General features: G+C 25.6%; 2 long non-coding RNA genes across 4 annotated transcripts; both read right to left on the bottom strand.

Moving 5' to 3' along the window:
* Nucleotides 1-433: 433 nt before the first annotated feature.
* LOC107995711 (uncharacterized) lies at nt 434-7,795 on the bottom strand. 3 transcript variants are annotated; one of them, XR_009831367.1, is made up of 5 exons: nt 7,734-7,795; nt 7,275-7,376; nt 6,349-6,432; nt 655-802; nt 434-560 (listed from the first exon to the last, which is right to left on the bottom strand). It is a non-coding gene; the product is annotated as an uncharacterized LOC107995711 (long non-coding RNA). The 3 variants fall into 3 exon arrangements; XR_009831366.1 differs by having other exon boundaries at nt 434-802; XR_009831371.1 differs by having other exon boundaries at nt 434-792.
* LOC133666721 (uncharacterized) lies at nt 3,735-6,207 on the bottom strand. The gene is made up of 4 exons (XR_009831250.1): nt 5,762-6,207; nt 5,159-5,459; nt 4,552-4,854; nt 3,735-4,437 (listed from the first exon to the last, which is right to left on the bottom strand). It is a non-coding gene; the product is annotated as an uncharacterized LOC133666721 (long non-coding RNA).
* Nucleotides 7,796-18,677: the final 10,882 nt, after the last annotated feature.

Genomic DNA, 18,677 nt, shown 5'->3' with positions numbered 1-18,677 from the left:
TTTCTCATTTTTTTAAATAATATTATTTGAATAATGACCTACATCAACAATGATCTACATCAAAAATGACCACATCGACAATGACCTACATCGACAATGACCTACATCGACAATGACCTACATCGACAATGACCTACATCGACAATGACCTACATCAACAATGATCTAATCCTGACGATAAATCTAATTAAACTGAAAAATATTCTATCTAATTATAAAAGCCAATACAAATTATTTATCAAGAATTTAAAAATTTTCTTTTATAAAATTTATCTATCTCAATCTCTACCTAATCCTAATTAATTTACAAGCTCTATCTATTAAAAATTTAAAACTTTCATTTATGGATCCATAAATAATCCTATCAATATCCTATTTTGTAATATTTTGTTTATCCTATCTATATAAAAATGGAAAAAATTGATTATATATATTCTGCTTAAATAAAAATTTAATTCAAATAAAGAACAAGGAAAGGGAAAAGGACATTATATATAGCAGAATACCATACATATATAGCAGAACACCACTTCTTTGCTGAAACTTCACAATGGAATTTCCTGTAACAAACAAAATTAAATTTTAAAAGAATTTAATAAAGGTTTACAACATAATAATCAATTCTTAATACGAGACGATAATTATAGTACATACTTTGTAATTGTAAATACATACTCTTTCCCTCTTCATTCTTTTTCATTCATGTCATTCTACTCAAGAGTCACTAACATAATATATTTATATAACTACTTCAAATGTTATAATATAAATTTGTCCTGGAAGTTAATAAATCTGAAACAAACTTATTTATTGGATTAGTACTTTAAAAAAAAAAAAGTGTACCTAAAACGAAAACATATTAAACATAATAAAAAACAGATTAACATACTATTGTTAAATAATTCATAATCGTTCATTATTCATCAAAATTATAAAAATTCAAAAAGACTCGAATTCAAATTTATATTAAAAAATTTTAATACAAAAAACTTTTAATTTAATTGAATTCATATTAATAATAATATTTAGCTTTTAATATTAACAATAAAATGGAACAAACTAATCAAAATCATATAATTTATTTTGTAATAACCAATAAATTTTATTGGAAATTTTCAAATAAAAAATTTTTAAATAGGCTCTTTTGTGAAATAAAATGTAACTATACTACTACGATGAATCGAATTATATTTATAAAAAGTAATTTTTATTAAAATTAGACGATAATCGCGAATTATATATTTTAACTTACTAAAAGAATTTTATATCGAACAATAAAATTCAAATATTTCATTTTAATTATAATAATTTTGAATAATAATGAAAGATTATTATTGATAAAAACGAATATTTTTGGCAATATTTTATGAAACAAATACTCTTATATAAGAAGGGGATGCTGAAAAGTAAAATTCAAAGAGAAGATAACCAGAAGGGCTATCAAAAAATAATAATCCACTCAATTTATACCCGAACGAAAACCGAGAGTGGAATATCTTTAATTTTTCGCAACACTAATATACTAAATTCGCAAAACCAAACGCGATGAGTGCTTTATTATATTTGCAATGGCAATCAATTTATTCTTAATGAAAAAAAAAAAAAAAAAAAGAAAATCCCGAAAATATACACCTTTAGTAGAGTGTTTTAATTTTTTACGCAATTCTATATACTAATTTTTGCACTCATATTTCATTATACGCAACACTATAACGGATCCATTACAGCCATAGCAAAGGCTGCCATTTTAAGATCACCAATGTGCAACTCTTCTAGTTTGCACCGAGTGATCCAGGAACCAGGAATATTTCCACCGTATCAGTGGAAGAACTTTGGGCATATTATAAACGGAACACTACTTCAAAAAACGCGATTATTCATTGACGCAACACTACATCAAAAAACACGATCATTCACTGACGCAACACTACATTAAAAAACGCGATCATTCATTAACGCAACACTAATTTTTGAAATGAATTTAATAGAAATTTTCTATTTTATAGATGTGAAAAGTTATTTCAAATATTTCGATATTATAAATCGCAATACAATAAAATGAATTGAAAATAAAAATATATATATATATATAAAATTATAATACTTCATAATCAAAATAATTAAAAACAATCGCGATAGTTTTTTCATCGCAACACTAATACAAAACGCGAAATTTGAAAACGCAACACTAATTCAAACCGTAATTTTTTTTCGCAACACTAATGCAAAAAACGCGATTTGCCCATGATGACTGGATCTGGATGATGGGCCTGCATGCAATCGGCCAGACAACACAACAACAATTACTACATATACTAAAACGAGCACAATGACAAAATAGTAACAATGATTTCCCATCCTTTGGATCCAAAAAACAGATCCAAAAAATGAGAAGCCATTCGTTGCAGCCCCTCTTCATGACAGTTTGTCGAGGCCTCTTCGGTCTTCCTCCTTCGGGCGCAATGCCCGCTGAAACTTAAATCTAGGCTCGAGATTCGCTAATCGCAAACCAAGAAAAAAAAGAAAAAAAAATGACTAAATCGCGGAAACTAAGTGCACATGAACGACCAACGATCGCAATGATCATTCTCCGTACATATGCAGAATCTCGAGCGCAACGTTCGTTTCGAAATAATTCGCGACCGCGACCGCGGAATTCAAAAAATCGACGAGCAGAACCAGAAACGAATGACATAATCCATTCATCTCAGCTTTACCCTCGATTCTTCAAATTTTATTTCCTGAAACAAGTTGTCACGCGAAAACGCGCCTACCCGATCAGAGACTGTGACAACCTGCCCGGCCCTACCTACTTATAATTAACAGACACACCAGAAGTATACTACCTATCCTACCTAGCCCTATATTTAAAAAATGGCAAAACAGGCATACCAACACATTCATTCCACGATTCTCACACATAATACTCGGGCGCAAATGCCTACACTAGGGAAAACGTCCCGGGACGCCTCCGACACCCGAGCTTGGCACACTACTCGCATACTCTAACTTTACGTACCATTTTCCTGAAATCAATTGACGATAGCTAGTGACCATTGCGTAAATTGCAATAAAAACATGCATATATCTTAATTGTAATTATCTACAGTCATGATTAAAATAATATTCATGATTAAATGATATTATTATTTAACCAGATGATACGGTATTTGGTATTACTGTTATAATTTAATAAAAAAACTAATAAATTATTATTTATAATCCGTAATATTTAATAGCAGATGTAAAATTGTTATTGTATGATAACTGTGAATGGAATAATAATTAATAACGAATAACGACGCAATTCCACAGCCTAATCACACACACAATGTGGAAAATACTGTGGAAAATACGTCGTGCACGATACACTAACACATCGTCAATCGCTGAAAAATTTTTATTAACTTATTAACTAGATTCATCATGCTCATTGCCTCTCTTTCACTCAAGTAGCACCTGGGCACGTGAATGAATTCCTGGCAATGAACATGGAAGGGGTTAAATCTGAAAATCCTGAGCTAAAAAAAGTATTAGTATCTATTTCTAATATTTCTAACGGACTAATATTTCTTAATTTGCTTGTTTAATTTCAAATTTTAATAAATCTTTATAATGAATAACTATTAATTTTAATTAAACAAAGAAAAAATAATATATATATATATATATATATATGAATAATAAACAAGAAATTTATCTATGATAATTAAAAATAAGAAATTATTGACTCTAGATCATTGACTCTAAATATTAATGAAAATAACCTCAGGCGATTTTTTCATCAAAGCGGATTTTCGAAAGTACTAAAACGATGTTCAAAACTTGTGGCTTTGATTCAAAAATCTACCTGTCGCGAAATGTTTTCTTGCACTATATTTTATCATATTTTTTTGTACGGAAGAAACATGAAAAACTAAATATTTTTACATTTCGAATTTAAATTCAAAATAAAATGTCAAATAATTAATTCGATGCATTATGATGAAATAGAGGGAGAAATTAAATATTGTTTATTATCACGTGATAATAAACAACCATTATTATAATATAATCATTATAATTATTATATGCATCATCATTATTATTATATAATTTCTAATATTACGTTAAAACTTATTCATATAACGTTAATTATTAATATCGTTTTGTTAAAAACGCGATGTGCAAGAAAACCTATCCTGATCTAATAAATAAAACACAAATGAAATGTTACTATTCACGGGTATAATAAATACCCGCGGTCATTGTGCTCGTGCAAAAATCTACGTATACAACCAGTCATCCGTGTCGATTCGGATCTTTCATCCTACGACATGATTGAATGACCAGAGGAACCAAAATGCATGCGACTCACCATTAGATGCGAAGAATCTGCGGTGCCATCAATGCTGTCATGATCCATTACGAAGTTGTCATCAAGTTGGAGGATGAAAACTATAAAAAAAAACGAATACCAATTTAGAACACAATATATATATATACTAATTAATGAAGAAAACTGAAGGAAAAATGAAACTATATTGATGGAAAATATGCAAAGATAATTACCTCTTCGCGTGATGGATGATCGCCGTATGTTCTTGAAAGCACTGATTTTACCCTGTACCGAAAACGAAAATTTATAAAAAAAAAAAAAAAATAATAAACTACTGACGCGTCCGTAAATGTGATAATCGGCGAACAAACACTGACTCTAATTTCGCGAATAATTATTACAATTAAATTGTATAAGAGCAGCTGTGCTCTAAAAAATATTAAAAATACTTTATTACGAAACAAACACTGATTCTACCGATCGCATTGCGCGCGACCACAACATTTTTTTTTCAAAAATCCAAACGATGACAGTACCTTTAACAAAATATAAAATACTACATTAGTTAAAAAAAAAACACAATTTTGATTATTAATTCAACTCTGTTCAATTTCAAAATTCAATAAAAATAAAAAATCAAAATATTACTAATCTTTAATAATGATAAAAATTAAAATTTTAACACTTAAAATCTAAGAAATGAAAATCTATTAAATATTTATAAAGTTAGTTGAAAAAAATAATAAATTTTTTCAAAAAGCTGACTTATTTCTCGATTAATAATTAAAGCAAAATCAAATAATAAAATAAAATAATTGAAAATATACAAAAGATAATTACCTCTTCGCGTGATGGATGATCGCCGTTTGTTCTTGAAAGCATTGATTTTACCCTGTACCGAAAACGAAAATTTATAAAAAAAAAAAAAATAATAAACTACTGACGCGTCCGTAAATGTGATAATCGGCGAACAAACACTGACTCTAATTTCGCGAATAATTATTACAATTAAATTGTATAAGAGCAGCTGTGCTCTAAAAAATATTAAAAATACTTTATTACGAAACAAACACTGATTCTACCGATCGCATTGCGCGCGACCACAACATTTTTTTTTTAAAAATCCAAACGATGACAGTACCTTTAACAAAATATAAAATACTACATTAGTTAAAAAAAAAACACAATTTTGATTATTAATTCAACTCTGTTTAATTTCAAAATTCAATAAAAATAAAAAATCAAAATATTACTAATCTTCAATAATGATAAAAATTAAAATTTTAACACTTAAAATCTGAGAAATAAAAATCTATTAATTTATAAAGTTAGTTGAAAAAAAAATAATTTTTTCAAAAAGGCGACTTATTTCTCGATTAATAATTAAAGCAAAATCAAATAATAAAATAAAATAAATATTGAAAATATACAAAAGATAATTACCTCTTCGCGTGATGGATGATCGCCGTATGTTCTTGAAAGCACTGATTTTACCCTGTACCGAAAACGAAAATTTATAAAAAAAAAAAAAAATAATAAACTACTGACGCGTCCGTAAATGTGATAATCGGCGAACGAACACTGACTCTAATTTCGCGAATAATTATTACAATTAAATTGTATAAGAGCAGCTGTGCTCTAAAAAATATTAAAAATACTTTATTACGAAACAAACACTGATTCTACTGATCGCATTGCGCGCGACCATAAAAATTTTCTGAAAATAAATCTGTATTAGTGGAAAAGGGTAGGATATCGAGTATTTGTTCATAAAAGTTGTCATCTTTTGAAGCTATAAATTAAACGAAAGCGAAAAATGAATTCAATCAATTTGAAATTAAAAAAATAATTTAATATATCCGAAATAAATATATGATTTGTTTAATCTATTCCACTTTTGTTTTTAAAACATTAACTATTATAAATTATTTAATTCATAATAGAATTATGAATTATTTAACACATCAACAATAATAAAATAAAAATAAGTAAAAATATATTTATTTTTAACACAAAAGATTAAACGTTACCGCTCTGTCATAAAAAAATCACCATCTGATTGTGGCATCAATATTGAAATCACATCTTAGTTATCTCAGCAATCAATTTTTAACCTGCACAAAAAATAATCAAATCTTTAAAATAAATATAAAATATAAAAAGAATATTTTAAACAATAGTCACGCACTTGTAGCAAACCGTCCTACTAGTTCGACTTTCGATAATAGAATGATACTCCGTAACACGACTTTGTTTACGAAATTATAAATTGGAGTGGGGATTTGTTCGGCAGAAAGTCGTACGACATATCGAACACGAATGTAAACCGACAATTTCTTGGAAACGGATTATAGGAAATCGTAATACGTCTTAAGTGTAAAATCAAAACAAAGAAATAATACACGAGTTGAGGACACAGAATAAATATACGAAAACGATTGAAGGAAATATTCGTAATTACGTATATGCGAAATAAAATTGATATAATAATTTAACTACTTTTATTTTCGAACTAAAAGAATAAAATAAAAAGAATAACGAATAAAACGAAAAAAAAGAAAAAATTATACAATTATACAATTATAACAATTAAACATTCAATATTCTACACGAACAATATATATCACACGAACAAACAATAATTTGCACGAATAAAAATCAAAATCATAAATTAAATATACAAAATTAAAAAATTATATTGATAAAACACAATATTTAAATTCAAATTTTGATTCAAAGATTTATAATATAATTTATAAATTATTATAATTGTCAATAGACAAATTATATACGTAACAATAAAAACGAATACAAAAAACTACTTAATTAAACGTATATTGAGCATTTTTTAATAATACTCAATATACATTTAAACAAATATATTAATTAAAAAAAATTAATAATAATTTATAAATTATAAAAATATATTAATTATAAATAATATGTAGTCACTCACCAGTTATAGCTCCATCCGTCCTATCCCCACGAGGTCCACCAGAAGACTGACGCCGAACGTACTGATTCGTCGAAAGTTGGGCCGTAGCTGCTCTCTGATTGGCTGTAACAAAACGATTCTTTATTTAATATGCGCGCGCAAACTAAATTAAATAAATTATAAATTATATTAAATATTAGTAAAATTAATAATAAATAAAAAATATTAATATAAAAAATTTCAATTTTATTAATAATATTAATAGAATTAATATTAATAAATTATTAATGATATTAATAAAAATTAATCAGATAAAAACTGCAATATAATAAAAAAAATTAAAATGTAAATCAATTAAAATAAAAATTTAAAAAATTAAATAAATAATAAAAATAAAATAATAAAGCTAATAAATTATAAAATATAAATATATAAATAAATAAACGAATAAAAAAATAAATATCTATTTTTGAAACTCACAAGGAATATATTTCTTCTTATATCCACCACGATATTAACGTTGCACGATGTTATCCCTTCCGAATCCTTACACAAAATGAGTGCAAATAATTAGTGCATCCTTTTATAATTTTTCGGCAGCACCTCCGCACCAATCAGAAGAGCCCATACGATACATTGACATTTAGAAATATTTTAGATATATATAATTGGATAATTTAGATATATTAATATAATATAAGTGTATTTATATATATTTAATTAATAATTTATTTATTTATTATTCATTAATTTGACAAATAATACAAGATTTCACAAATTACGATTAATTAATTTGACATTCCTGACAAAAAGAAACCATCTCAGCTCCAACTGGATCGTTCTACGATTCTGATTGGTTCAGAAATGCTATCGAAAAATTTATAAAAGGACGTACTTGCTATTTGCATTTATTATAATTAAATAATAAAAAATAAAAAATAAAGAACAACACTAACAAACGTTACCATTAAATTGATAAAAAAAATGTCCCTTTCCATATATCCCATTCTTAATGATTTAATTATTAATTTAAAAATAAAATTATACAGTAATTTACATAAATTTATTACAAACTTGTTCATTAAATTATAAATACATATGATATTAATCAGAACATATGATATAACAGAAACCGATACACTTGCTCTTATTCCTTATATTCCTTATTTTATTAATTAATTATTATTTATGTATTTCTACAATGTATTTTTACCAAAAAGAAACATTTCCCTCTAAGAAAAATTGTTTCACAATTTTGACTGATACATTGATGTTAAACAAAATTTATAAAAAAAAATGTATTTATTACTATTTCGAATTATAACAGAAACAAAAAAGAAAAAAAATAATAAAGAAACAATATTTTCTACTTAATAAAAAACAATTTTCTATTCTCTAAAAGCACTAAAAGAATAAATGAATATTTACATATATTTGTTATTATTTTAATACAAAATATATATATATTCGTTACAATTTCACATCCTACCATGCACTATTAAAAATATAAATTATATATTGATTAAATAAAGAGATTTATTTAAAATTATTACATATTATTTCATCAAAATTATTTATTTTCGCTAATTGTTTCACGTAGTCTAACGTTGATTTCAAAAACTAAGCACCTTCGCACCAATCAGATTATTCTAAGCTTCTGATTGGTGGAAAGATGCTACCGAAAAGTTTATAAAAGGATGTACGTGCAATATTTGCAATCATTCTACCGTAGAACAAAGAAGAAGCAACATTCAAGAAACGATACCTTCGATTAAATGAAAATGCAATTCCTTTCCCTATGACATTTATAAATAAAATTATTACATTAATCTATATATCCTTATAGTCGATTTGTTCATACATATAAGTACAAGTATATGTACGATATTATACCCAAATACCAATTTATTCCTTTCCATTACCGTTCCTTCTATTCATTTCTTAATATTTATTTATTTTCGAAACGTATTTCGAAATAGAAACATGAAATAGAAACATTTGATAGAAAAATTGTTTCGCAATTCCGTGATGGTATCAAAAAATGAATAAAAATTGATATATTTGTTACTATTTCGAATCATAATAGATAGAAATTGAAAGGGAAGCATCAAGAAACATTTTTCCTGATTCAATACAGAACATTTTTATTTTTTTATAATATTAACAATAGAATCGAAAATTTACGTACATTTGTTACTATTTTATTAAGAAATATATAATTCTTCGTGACTATTTCTAATTTTATTTATATATTTTTATTTATTCATACGTATTACAAATTATTTAATCGAAATTATTTATTTTCGCAAATTGTTTAACGTAGTCTAACGTTGATTCGAAAAACGAAGCACCTTCGCACCAATCAGATTGTTCTAAGTTTCTGATTGGTGGAAAGATGCTACCGAAAAGTTTATAAAAGGATGTACGTGTTATTTGCAATCATTCTACCGTAGAACAAAGAAGAAGCAACATTCAAGAAACGATACCTTCGATTAAATGAAAATGCAATTCCTTTCCCTATGACATTTATAAATAAAATTATTACATTAATCTATATATCCGTATAGTCGATTTGTTCATACATATAAGTACAAGTATATGTACGATATTATATGTACGACCCAAATACCAATTTATTCCTTTCCATTACTGCTCCTTCTATTCATTTCTTATTATTTATTTATTTTCGAAACGTATTTCCATGAAATAGAAACATTTGATAGAAAAATTATTTCGCAATTATGTTTGGTATCGTGATGCTATCTGAAAATATATGAAAATTGATATATTTATTATTCCTTCGAAACATAATAGATAGAAATTGAGAAGAAAACATCAAAAAAGATTTTTCCTGACTCAATAGAGAACTTTTTTATTTTTTTTATAATATTAACAATAAAATCGAACATTTATATACATTTGTTACTATTTTATTAAGAAATGTATAATTCTTCGTTACTATTTCTAACTTTATTTATTTGTATATATAATATTATTTATATATTTTTATTTATTCATTAGTTTTATGCGTTATTTCATCTAAATTATTTATTTTCGTTAATTGTTTCACGTAGTCTAACGTTGATTTCAAAAACTAAGCACCTTCGCACCAATCAGATTGTTCTAAGCTTCTGATTGGTGGAAAGATGCTACCGAAAAGTTTATAAAAGGATGTACGTGTTATTTGCAATCATTCTACCGTAGAACAAAGAAGAAGCAACATTCAAGAAACGATACCTTCGATTAAATGAAAATGCAATTCCTTTCCCTATGACATTTATAAATAAAATTATTACATTAATCTATATATCCTTATAGTCGATTTGTTCATACATATACAAGTATATGTACGATATTATACCCAAATACCAATTTATTCCTTTCCATTACCGCTCCTTCTATTCATTTCTTAATATTTATTTATTTTCGAAACGTATTTCGAAATAGAAACATGAAATAGAAACATTTGATAGAAAAATTGTTTCGCAATTCCGTGATGGTATCAAAAAATGAATAAAAATTGATATATTTGTTACTATTTCGAATCATAATAGATAGAAATTGAAAGGGAAGCATCAAGAAACATTTTTCCTGATTCAATACAGAACTTTTTTATTTTTTTATAATATTAACAATAGAATCGAAAATTTACGTACATTTGTTACTATTTTATTAAGAAATATATAATTCTTCGTGACTATTTCTAATTTTATTTATATATTTTTATTTATTCATACGTATTACAAATTATTTAATCGAAATTATTTATTTTCGCAAATTGTTTAACGTAGTCTAACGTTGATTCGAAAAACGAAGCACCTTCGCACCAATCAGATTGTTCTAAGTTTCTGATTGGTGGAAAGATGCTACCGAAAAGTTTATAAAAGGATGTACGTGTTATTTGCAATCATTCTACCGTAGAACAAAGAAGAAGCAACATTCAAGAAACGATACCTTCGATTAAATGAAAATGCAATTCCTTTCCCTATGACATTTATAAATAAAATTATTACATTAATCTATATATCCGTATAGTCGATTTGTTCATACATATAAGTACAAGTATATGTACGATATTATATGTACGACCCAAATACCAATTTATTCCTTTCCATTACTGCTCCTTCTATTCATTTCTTATTATTTATTTATTTTCGAAACGTATTTCCATGAAATAGAAACATTTGATAGAAAAATTATTTCGCAATTATGTTTGGTATCGTGATGCTATCTGAAAATATATGAAAATTGATATATTTATTATTCCTTCGAAACATAATAGATAGAAATTGAAAAGAAAACATCAAAAAACATTTTTCCTGACTCAATAGAGAACTTTTTTATTTTTTTTATAATATTAACAATAAAATCGAACATTTATATACATTTGGTACTATTTTATTAAGAAATGTATAATTCTTCGTTACTATTTCTAACTTTATTTATTTGTATATATAATATTATTTATATATTTTTATTTATTCATTAGTTTTATGCGTTATTTCATCTAAATTATTTATTTTCGTTAATTGTTTCACGTAGTCTAACGTTGATTTCAAAAACTAAGCACCTTCGCACCAATCAGATTGTTCTAAGCTTCTGATTGGTGGAAAGATGCTACCGAAAAGTTTATAAAAGGATGTACGTGTTATTTGCAATCATTCTACCGTAGAACAAAGAAGAAGCAACATTCAAGAAACGATACCTTCGATTAAATGAAAATGCAATTCCTTTCCCTATGACATTTATAAATAAAATTATTACATTAATCTATATATCCGTATAGTCGATTTGTTCATACATATACAAGTATATGTACGATATTATACCCAAATACCAATTTATTCCTTTCCATTACCGCTCCTTCTATTCATTTCTTAATATTTATTTATTTTCGAAACGTATTTCGAAATAGAAACATGAAATAGAAACATTTGATAGAAAAATTGTTTCGCAATTCCGTGATGGTATCAAAAAATGAATAAAAATTGATATATTTGTTACTATTTCGAATCATAATAGATAGAAATTGAAAGGGAAGCATCAAGAAACATTTTTCCTGATTCAATACAGAACTTTTTTATTTTTTTATAATATTAACAATAGAATCGAAAATTTACGTACATTTGTTACTATTTTATTAAGAAATATATAATTCTTCGTGACTATTTCTAATTTTATTTATATATTTTTATTTATTCATACGTATTACAAATTATTTAATCGAAATTATTTATTTTCGCAAATTGTTTAACGTAGTCTAACGTTGATTCGAAAAACGAAGCACCTTCGCACCAATCAGATTGTTCTAAGTTTCTGATTGGTGGAAAGATGCTACCGAAAAGTTTATAAAAGGATGTACGTGTTATTTGCAATCATTCTACCGTAGAACAAAGAAGAAGCAACATTCAAGAAACGATACCTTCGATTAAATGAAAATGCAATTCCTTTCCCTATGACATTTATAAATAAAATTATTACATTAATCTATATATCCGTATAGTCGATTTGTTCATACATATAAGTACAAGTATATGTACGATATTATATGTACGACCCAAATACCAATTTATTCCTTTCCATTACTGCTCCTTCTATTCATTTCTTATTATTTATTTATTTTCGAAACGTATTTCCATGAAATAGAAACATTTGATAGAAAAATTATTTCGCAATTATGTTTGGTATCGTGATGCTATCTGAAAATATATGAAAATTGATATATTTATTATTCCTTCGAAACATAATAGATAGAAATTGAGAAGAAAACATCAAAAAAGATTTTTCCTGACTCAATAGAGAACTTTTTTATTTTTTTTATAATATTAACAATAAAATCGAACATTTATATACATTTGTTACTATTTTATTAAGAAATGTATAATTCTTCGTTACTATTTCTAACTTTATTTATTTGTATATATAATATTATTTATATATTTTTATTTATTCATTAGTTTTATGCGTTATTTCATCTAAATTATTTATTTTCGTTAATTGTTTCACGTAGTCTAACGTTGATTTCAAAAACTAAGCACCTTCGCACCAATCAGATTGTTCTAAGCTTCTGATTGGTGGAAAGATGCTACCGAAAAGTTTATAAAAGGATGTACGTGTTATTTGCAATCATTCTACCGTAGAACAAAGAAGAAGCAACATTCAAGAAACGATACCTTCGATTAAATGAAAATGCAATTCCTTTCCCTATGACATTTATAAATAAAATTATTACATTAATCTATATATCCTTATAGTCGATTTGTTCATACATATACAAGTATATGTACGATATTATACCCAAATACCAATTTATTCCTTTCCATTACCGCTCCTTCTATTCATTTCTTAATATTTATTTATTTTCGAAACGTATTTCGAAATAGAAACATGAAATAGAAACATTTGATAGAAAAATTGTTTCGCAATTCCGTGATGGTATCAAAAAATGAATAAAAATTGATATATTTGTTACTATTTCGAATCATAATAGATAGAAATTGAAAGGGAAGCATCAAGAAACATTTTTCCTGATTCAATACAGAACTTTTTTATTTTTTTATAATATTAACAATAGAATCGAAAATTTACGTACATTTGTTACTATTTTATTAAGAAATATATAATTCTTCGTGACTATTTCTAATTTTATTTATATATTTTTATTTATTCATACGTATTACAAATTATTTAATCGAAATTATTTATTTTCGCAAATTGTTTAACGTAGTCTAACGTTGATTCGAAAAACGAAGCACCTTCGCACCAATCAGATTGTTCTAAGTTTCTGATTGGTGGAAAGATGCTACCGAAAAGTTTATAAAAGGATGTACGTGTTATTTGCAATCATTCTACCGTAGAACAAAGAAGAAGCAACATTCAAGAAACGATACCTTCGATTAAATGAAAATGCAATTCCTTTCCCTATGACATTTATAAATAAAATTATTACATTAATCTATATATCCGTATAGTCGATTTGTTCATACATATAAGTACAAGTATATGTACGATATTATATGTACGACCCAAATACCAATTTATTCCTTTCCATTACTGCTCCTTCTATTCATTTCTTATTATTTATTTATTTTCGAAACGTATTTCCATGAAATAGAAACATTTGATAGAAAAATTATTTCGCAATTATGTTTGGTATCGTGATGCTATCTGAAAATATATGAAAATTGATATATTTATTATTCCTTCGAAACATAATAGATAGAAATTGAAAAGAAAACATCAAAAAACATTTTTCCTGACTCAATAGAGAACTTTTTTATTTTTTTTATAATATTAACAATAAAATCGAACATTTATATATATTTGTTAATATTTTATTAAGAAATGTGTAATTCTTCGTTACTATTTCTAACTTTATTTATTTGTATATATAATATTATTTATATATTTTTATTTATTCATTAGTTTTATGCGTTATTTCATCTAAATTATTTATTTTCGTTAATTGTTTCACGTAGTCTAACGTTGATTTCAAAAACTAAGCACCTTCGCACCAATCAGATTGTTCTAAGCTTCTGATTGGTGGAAAGATGCTACCGAAAAGTTTATAAAAGGATGTACGTGTTATTTGCAATCATTCTACCGTAGAACAAAGAAGAAGCAACATTCAAGAAACGATACCTTCGATTAAATGAAAATGCAATTCCTTTCCCTATGACATTTATAAATAAAATTATTACATTAATCTATATATCCTTATAGTCGATTTGTTCATACATATAAGTACAAGTATATGTACGATATTATATGTACGACCCAAATACCAATTTATTCCTTTCCATTACTGCTCCTTCTATTCATTTCTTATTATTTATTTATTTTCGAAACGTATTTCCATGAAATAGAAACATTTGATAGAAAAATTATTTCGCAATTATGTTTGGTATCGTGATGCTATCTGAAAATATATGAAAATTGATATATTTATTATTCCTTCGAAACATAATAGATAGAAATTGAAAAGAAAACATCAAAAAACATTTTTCCTGACTCAATAGAGAACTTTTTTATTTTTTTTATAATATTAACAATAAAATCGAACATTTATATACATTTGTTACTATTTTATTAAGAAATGTATAATTCTTCGTTACTATTTCTAACTTTATTTATTTGTATATATAATATTATTTATATATTTTTATTTATTCATTAGTTTTATGCGTTATTTCATCTAAATTATTTATTTTCGTTAATTGTTTCACGTAGTCTAACGTTGATTTCAAAAACTAAGCACCTTCGCACCAATCAGATTGTTCTAAGCTTCTGATTGGTGGAAAGATGCTACCGAAAAGTTTATAAAAGGATGTACGTGTTATTTGCAATCATTCTACCGTAGAACAAAGAAGAAGCAACATTCAAGAAACGATACCTTCGATTAAATGAAAATGCAATTCCTTTCCCTATGACATTTATAAATAAAATTATTACATTAATCTATATATCCGTATAGTCGATTTGTTCATACATATACAAGTATATGTACGATATTATACCCAAATACCAATTTATTCCTTTCCATTACCGCTCCTTCTATTCATTTCTTAATATTTATTTATTTTCGAAACGTATTTCGAAATAGAAACATGAAATAGAAACATTTGATAGAAAAATTGTTTCGCAATTCCGTGATGGTATCAAAAAATGAATAAAAATTGATATATTTGTTACTATTTCGAATCATAATAGATAGAAATTGAAAGGGAAGCATCAAGAAACATTTTTCCTGATTCAATACAGAACATTTTTATTTTTTTATAATATTAACAATAGAATCGAAAATTTACGTACATTTGTTACTATTTTATTAAGAAATATATAATTCTTCGTGACTATTTCTAATTTTATTTATATATTTTTATTTATTCATACGTATTACAAATTATTTAATCGAAATTATTTATTTTCGCAAATTGTTTAACGTAGTCTAACGTTGATTCGAAAAACGAAGCACCTTCGCACCAATCAGATTGTTCTAAGTTTCTGATTGGTGGAAAGATGCTACCGAAAAGTTTATAAAAGGATGTACGTGTTATTTGCAATCATTCTACCGTAGAACAAAGAAGAAGCAACATTCAAGAAACGATACCTTCGATTAAATGAAAATGCAATTCCTTTCCCTATGACATTTATAAATAAAATTATTACATTAATCTATATATCCGTATAGTCGATTTGTTCATACATATAAGTACAAGTATATGTACGATATTATATGTACGACCCAAATACCAATTTATTCCTTTCCATTACTGCTCCTTCTATTCATTTCTTATTATTTATTTATTTTCGAAACGTATTTCCATGAAATAGAAACATTTGATAGAAAAATTATTTCGCAATTATGTTTGGTATCGTGATGCTATCTGAAAATATATGAAAATTGATATATTTATTATTCCTTCGAAACATAATAGATAGAAATTGAAAAGAAAACATCAAAAAACATTTTTCCTGACTCAATAGAGAACTTTTTATTTTTTTTATAATATTAACAATAAAATCGAACATTTATATACATTTGTTACTATTTTATTAAGAAATGTATAATTCTTCGTTACTATTTCTAACTTTATTTATTTGTATATATAATATTATTTATATATTTTTATTTATTCATTAGTTTTATGCGTTATTTCATCTAAATTATTTATTTTCGTTAATTGTTTCACGTAGTCTAACGTTGATTTCAAAAACTAAGCACCTTCGCACCAATCAGATTGTTCTAAGCTTCTGATTGGTGGAAAGATGCTACCGAAAAGTTTATAAAAGGATGTACGTGTTATTTGCAATCATTCTACCGTAGAACAAAGAAGAAGCAACATTCAAGAAACGATACCTTCGATTAAATGAAAATGCAATTCTTTCCCTATGACATTTATAAATAAAATTATTACATTAATCTATATATCCTTATAGTCGATTTGTTCATACATATACAAGTATATGTACGATATTATACCCAAATACCAATTTATTCCTTTCCATTACCGCTCCTTCTATTCATTTCTTAATATTTATTTATTTTCGAAACGTATTTCGAAATAGAAACATGAAATAGAAACATTTGATAGAAAAATTGTTTCGCAATTCCGTGATGGTATCAAAAAATGAATAAAAATTGATATATTTGTTACTATTTCGAATCATAATAGATAGAAATTGAAAGGGAAGCATCAAGAAACATTTTTCCTGATTCAATACAGAACATTTTATTTTTTTATAATATTAACAATAGAATCGAAAATTTACGTACATTTGTTACTATTTTATTAAGAAATATATAATTCTTCGTGACTATTTCTAATTTTATTTATATATTTTTATTTATTCATACGTATTACAAATTATTTAATCGAAATTATTTATTTTCGCAAATTGTTTAACGTAGTCTAACGTTGATTCGAAAAACGAAGCACCTTCGCACCAATCAGATTGTTCTAAGTTTCTGATTGGTGGAAAGATGCTACCGAAAAGTTTATAAAAGGATGTACGTGTTATTTGCAATCATTCTACCGTAGAACAAAGAAGAAGCAACATTCAAGAAACGATACCTTCGATTAAATGAAAATGCAATTCCTTTCCCTATGACATTTATAAATAAAATTATTACATTAATCTATATATCCGTATAGTCGATTTGTTCATACATATAAGTACAATTATATGTACGATATTATATGTACGACCCAAATACCAATTTATTCCTTTCCATTACTGCTCCTTCTATTCATTTCTTATTATTTATTTATTTTCGAAACGTATTTCCATGAAATAGAAACATTTGATAGAAAAATTATTTCGCAATTATGTTTGGTATCGTGATGCTATCTGAAAATATATGAAAATTGATATATTTATTATTCCTTCGAAACATAATAGATAGAAATTGAGAAGAAAACATCAAAAAAGATTTTTCCTGACTCAATAGAGAACTTTTTTATTTTTTTTATAATATTAACAATAAAATCGAACATTTATATACATTTGTTACTATTTTATTAAGAAATGTATAATTCTTCGTTACTATTTCTAACTTTATTTATTTGTATATATAATATTATTTATATATTTTTATTTATTCATTAGTTTTATGCGTTATTTCATCTAAATTATTTATTTTCGTTAATTGTTTCACGTAGTCTAACGTTGATTTCAAAAACTAAGCACCTTCGCACCAATCAGATTGTTCTAAGCTTCTGATTGGTGGAAAGATGCTACCGAAAAGTTTATAAAAGGATGTACGTGTTATTTGCAATCATTCTACCGTAGAACAAAGAAGAAGCAACATTCAAGAAACGATACCTTCGATTAAATGAAAATGCAATTCCTTTCCTATGACATTTATAAATAAAATTATTACATTAATCTATATATCCGTATAGTCGATTTGTTCATACATAT

This window comes from Apis cerana, linkage group LG1 (assembly GCF_029169275.1).
Source record: "Apis cerana isolate GH-2021 linkage group LG1, AcerK_1.0, whole genome shotgun sequence".
NCBI classification, from domain to species: Eukaryota; Metazoa; Arthropoda; class Insecta; order Hymenoptera; family Apidae; genus Apis; species Apis cerana.
The sequence above is the reverse complement of the archived record's forward strand: the minus strand, read 5'-3'. Positions and strand labels throughout refer to the sequence as shown.